Genomic DNA, 6,000 nt, shown 5'->3' on the forward strand with positions numbered 1-6,000 from the left:
AATCTGCCTCCCAGGACACCCTACACCCTCAGCACTGTCAGCATGTCCTACGATGCTACTGTGGTTCTGGCCCTCGAGGGACCCTGAACAGCGTGCTCGGGCTTGCAAACTCCTCTCTAGTGTGCCGACAAGGTTTTAGGATCAGGAGAAAATAAAAATGTCATCGGTATATAATTATACATGAGCATAAAATATATTCACGTGGTCCAAAATAATTAGGCAGGTTCTAGTTTTCCTTCTTCCACTTAAAGAAAACATCATTTGAAGCCTGTTGAGTCTTTCAGCCAGTCCCTGGACAACGATTCTTGAGGGCACAGCTCCAACTCTGCACACAGCTGGTTACTCAACTTGTGATGGGGATCTGTTCATGAGGCCAACCGGAGGAGAGGGCCCCGTCAACAATTACTGCAATTACTGGTCGGCCCGTCAGAAAGCAAATCTGCCCTGCAGCCAGATTTAATTCTCCGTGACATATAACTGTTTCTATTATCTTCCGTCTTGCACACTCACATGGGCTGGCCCTTGGGCACATATACAGGCTTCTCTTTGCAAGTAATTTCTACACTCTCGTTTTCTGGGTTGTTTTTAATTGTTCCGTCCACACAGAAGTGGTTATGACTCTTGCCAGAGATGTAGAAGGTGTGGCCCCACGCCCTCCCCCTTGTGACCGTTAGCTTTAATCTTCCCCACTCTTGACTTATGCTTTAAAAGGTTTATTTATTCTCTCTTTCTCTCTGTGTATGTGCGTGTGTATAAGAGAGACAGAGATGAGGTGAGAGAGTGAGTAAGCACACGTGACATGGTGAATACGGAAGACAAGAAGACAACAGGGAAGACAGAACAACTTCTCAGGAGTCGGTTCTCCTCCTCCCATTGTTCTGAGCCAGGATCTCTCTTGTTTCAGCCACCGCACTGCTGCGTGAGCAGGCTTCCAACCGACTCTCCTGCTTGTGGAAGGAGTCCTTCGACAACTGTTGGGGACCACACTACCTGACTTTTTACACGGGCCCCAGGAGTCAAATTCACGTGGGCCAGCTCCCTGCCCTCATTTATCTTTTACATTCAGCCAATCATTGCCACACACTCTGGAAAGGCTTTCAGAATCCTGGGTAGAGGGACCCATTCTCTCTGTGAATTCTCTGGGGCCCTGAGCAATACTCTAATGCTGGGGTACATCCATCCTGCATCCTGCTCTAACCTATGGGTTTGTTACCCTTGGGAACTCAGTTTGTATCTCTTCCACTAGTACCTAGGACACAGCCTGCTGTACACAGGGCATTTAATGTATCTGTTGTAAGTTCTTCTCAGCAGACTGAGTGAAAGAAAATATACTCCTCTACCAGGAATGAGTGATGCAAATGATAGGGAATTGAGGGAAATGTCCCGGGAGTGTGTATGTGTGGGGGGGGGGGCTGGGGAATTAGCTCCGTTGGCAGAATACTTGTCTGGCATGCATGAATCTCTGAGTTTGATTCCCCAGAACTGCATGAGCTAGCCTTGATGGATGTGCTTGTATTTCTAGCATGTGAGGGAGAGACGGGAGAATCAGAAAGGCAAGGTTGTCTTAGGCTATAAAGTGAGTTTGGGGCTAGGCTGAGCTACACAAGATCTTGTCTCAAAAAAAAAAATTAAAGAAGAGAAAAGGAATGAAAAGAAAAGGGAAGGGAGGGGAGGGGAGGGGGGGAGGAATAGATAGTATCTCTGTCTAGTTATTCCTGCTAAGCCAAATGGAAGGGGACTGGCTGGTCTGGTCAGGAGCTTTTACACTAGGCCATATATCAAGGGGCTGCTAAAGCTGAACAAGTCCAGTTTAAGATAAATTAATTCATCTAACAAAAATGTGTGTGTTGAGGACCCGGGCACTGTGAGAGCTTGCAGGAACTCATAGACTAAAGAGCTCCAGGGAAGCCAGAATGGTTACAAAGCAAGAGAAGAGACTGATGCATATGAAACGTGATCTCGAGGGGATGGAGGTCATGAGCCGCAGAGGCCTGCTGTCCGGATCAAGATACACCCGATTAGATCAGTGTGGGCCTGGATACGCTCTTACCTTAAGCAGCCTCCTGACCCTCCCTGGCAGAGGAGAGGCAAGTTAACTCTGACCTCCTTACGTAGTTCTGGGGATTGAAGTATGGAATTCCTGCAGAGCCTTTTCAACAGCAGCCAGCACAAGCCAAATGTTTAATAAACATCAGGGCCTCTGCTACGGCAGGACAGCGGCCATAGTAAACATGGGAGGGCATGCTACTCAGTGAATAGAGAGGGGGAATTTATGAAATTGATGCATAACATATTTGCACAGGAGTTAGCCACTTTAGAACACAAAGTAAGACTACTCCCCTGTTCTTAAGTTAGTATTTTGGTGCATGGCTTCACACATTTTTTTTTTCTTGCACATGTGAAGATCCTGGCTTGCATACTACTTGGCATCATATTTTCCTGAAGGTGCTAATATGCATTACTCTGAAGCTTCCTGTGTATATTGGTGAGGGTTCTCTAGAGGAACAGAACTAATAGATAAATAAATAAATTCCCTAAAGTATACGTACATATAATACATATGTGTGTATTACAAATATTATGTATATATACTATATATGTATATACTTAAAGGAGATTTATTAGAGTGGTTTATAGGCTGTGGTCCAGCTAATCAAACAATGGCTATCTATCAGTGGAAAGTTCAGGAATCCAGTAGTTTTTCAGTCCATGAGGCTAGATGCCTCTCAGCTGTTCTTGTAGTGAGGATGTTGGTTTCTTTTAAAACACGAAAATGTTACAGGAATATGTTTTTATTTTAATCTCGGGTGTGGAATATAGGGCTGCTTTATATGGTCCACAGCAGCTGACTATGATTTGCTTCGTACTCTAGCACGGGTTGATTTTGCCAGCTGTAGATAGTTTCTGCAGGTATATAACATTTTGAATTCTGGGGACTCTTGAAAGGGTATATAAATGCTAGAGCCCCAGGAGTGGCTGTGGCTGCTCCTCCTCCTGTTTCTCCTGCTCCTCCTCCTGTTCCTCTTGTTCCTCCTCCTGCTTTTCCTGCTGCTGGTAGTGGTTATTGCAGTTTGTCAAGTAGTCATTCAGACAGAAACAAGAATAAGAAATTGGATATCCTGACAGTGGAGATCAAACTTGCCCCAAGGAACTCGATGCCCCTAATCAGCAGGAAATAGTATAACGATATCAATGCCCCCTTTCCCCTCTAGCGCTCTTTCTCTCCTACCTAGTGTTGGGGGGTTGGAAGGATGGAATAGGGTGGAGAAGGATGGTAGAAAAAGGAACCCATAAAGTTTGGCTACAGGTCTTCAGTACACACCAGCATCCCAAAAAAGTAGGCTCTAAAGGAGGGAAGGAGTGAACTAGTCAGCAAGAGTGAGGGCAAGCAGGCAAAAAAGCTTCCTTCTGCCGGGTCCTTTATGTAGGCTGCCAGGAGAAGGTTGGTTCAGATTAAAGGTGGATCTTCCCCCCTCAAAAGAGCCAGGTTCATGTGGGTCTTCTCACTTGAAAAACCCCTCACAGGTGTATCCAGACGCTTGGGGCTTAGTTAATTTCAGGGGAAGTCAAATTGACATCCAATGATATCAAGAATAGTTATCACACTGTGTTTTGTATAATTATGCATTATTAGTTCAATTGCTTACCAGAGTATTTTTCTTTGTTCTATTAGAAACAAGGTAACAAATCCTCTTTCTCTCTCTCTCTAATTAATTGTCTTCTATACTTTATCCAAGTTACAATGCGAAAGGATAAATGCACAGTAGTGAAGAAACTTAGTCTTAATTTTCTTTCACTACAGCACACACACACACACACACACACACACACACACACTCTCTCTCTCTCACACACACACACTTCAAATGTATTAGTTTCCTCATTGCTACGACCACATTCCTGACAAGAAATATTAGCAGAAATACACCCAGCTGTCTCAGTAACTGTACTATTGCTGTGAAGAGACACCATGACTAAGACAACTTATTTAGGGTCTTGCTTACAGTTTCAGAGGATCAGCGTCAACACGGTAGAAAGCAGACAGCATGTCCTGGAGCAATTGCTGAGAGCTTCACATCCTGATGCCCAGGCAGCAGGTGGAGAAAGGCTAGGTGGAGTGAGAACTTTGCTTTCTTTAGAAACACGGAAAGGTTCTGTGAATATGTTTTTGTTTTAATCCCAGGTGTGGAATGTGGAGCTGCTTCAGACTGTCCACAGCAGCTAGCTATGATTTGTCTCATGCTCTGGCAGGGGTGTGATATTGCCAGCTGCATATAGTTTACATTTGGAATTCTGGGGACTCTTCAGGGCTCCAAGAAAGGCGGCGGCGGCTGTTCCTCCTGCTGCTGCTCCTCCTCCTGCCGCTGGTTACTGTTTGTTAGGTAGAAGAAATTGGACTTGCCCTCAAGGGACTCGATAACAAGATGGATGCCCCCTTTCTCCTCCAACCTTCTTTCTCTCCTACCTGGTGCTGTGGGATTGGAAGGATGAAGGGTGGTAGGAAAAAGAATGCAAACGTGTGATTACATTAGGCCTGCCATGGGCTTTTGAAACCCAAAGCCTACCTCCAAGAGACACAACTCCTTCAACAAGGCTGTACCTCCTAACCCTTCCCAAACAGTTCCACTAGTAGGGGTCTAAGTATCCAAATTCAGGAGTCTATAGAGGACATTCTCATGCATTCACATTAGCCCACATCTTGACAGAACAGTCTACCATGATGGTAAAGGCTTGGCAGCAGGAGTGTGAGCTGAATTTGTAGGCGTTATCATACCACAGTGTAGAGAGAGGACATGAAGTGGGGCTGGATTACAGACCTCAAGCCATGGAAGGACCATCCTGCAACCTGATGCCTTCAGTGAGGCTCTACCTCTTAAAGGTTCCAAAAATTTTCAAAACAATACCACTGGGGAGCAGTATTCAAAGCACATGTTCCTGACAGACAGTTCACCCTCAAGCCGTGATATCCTACCCCTTGTCCCCATTGGCTCGTGGTGGCCTTATGCCACAAAATGCATTCAGTCGAACTTTAAAAGTTCCTATTATCTACCAGTTAAAAACGCTGTTCCAAAAAAATCCAGTGTCTCTTCTGAAACTCAGTGCAATGTCTCAACTATGAGCCCATATAAAAAAGCAAAGCAATTCCATGCTTCCAACATCTAAGTTAAAGCATAAATATCCCCCTACTTTTCCCATTCTCAAAAGGGGGGATGCCAACAGAGCAAGGAAAGATGGGGCCCAAACAAGACCAAAAAGAAAACAGGAATAATAAATAACTTAGCCTGATGTGGAGATGCACATCTTTAATCCTAGCAGACAGATCTGTGATCCACATAGTGAGCTCCAGCACAGCCGGAGCCACATAGTGAGACCCTGTCTCAAAACAGAAAACAAGAGGTGTGGCTGCTGAGTCACATGTGTGTCAGTAGGGGGCAGAGAGGAGAAGGGCTCAGTGCTCTGACCTGTGAACACCTAAAGGATTAGCAGCCTAATACTCCCTGAAAAAAGCAAACCTAAGATGATCACCTATCAAGCACCAGGAGGCTCAGGGAGGGAGTTAACCTAAGAGGACCAACTGTCTGGGGTCCGTGCAGGCCCAGACAGGGTCCCAAGGTGGGGAGTGAGCTGGCACTCGGCCTGGGACTGTAGACCTACCTGGGAGTCTGACCCTTGAGTGGGGCCACACAGGGTTCTGACCTGTGAACATCTGAACGATTACTAGCCCAACAATCCCTGAAAAAAAGCAAACACAAGAAGACCACCAAGCCATCGCTACGAGGCCCAGACAGAGAGCTAGCCTGAGGATGACTACCAGTTTGATGTCAGGCAGGCTTGGGGGTAGGGAACAGATGTTGTGGAAGATATTTGACTCTAGAGGGCTTCTCTATCTCGGGTTGGTTCACAAATAATCGCGACGGAGACCTCTTGAATTTAAAAAAGCTTCAAAGCACAGTAACTGAGCAGGTATCAACCCTCTAAGCTATTTTGCTATTTCCCAGC

General features: G+C 45.6%; 1 pseudogene; it reads left to right on the forward strand.

The window, feature by feature from the left end:
* The first annotated feature begins 5,372 nt into the window (after nt 1-5,372).
* Nucleotides 5,373-5,496, forward strand: LOC132648419 (small nucleolar RNA SNORA17; annotated as a pseudogene).
* Nucleotides 5,497-6,000: the final 504 nt, after the last annotated feature.

Source organism: Meriones unguiculatus, chromosome 16 (assembly GCF_030254825.1).
Source record: "Meriones unguiculatus strain TT.TT164.6M chromosome 16, Bangor_MerUng_6.1, whole genome shotgun sequence".
In the NCBI taxonomy this organism is placed as follows: Eukaryota; Metazoa; Chordata; class Mammalia; order Rodentia; family Muridae; genus Meriones; species Meriones unguiculatus.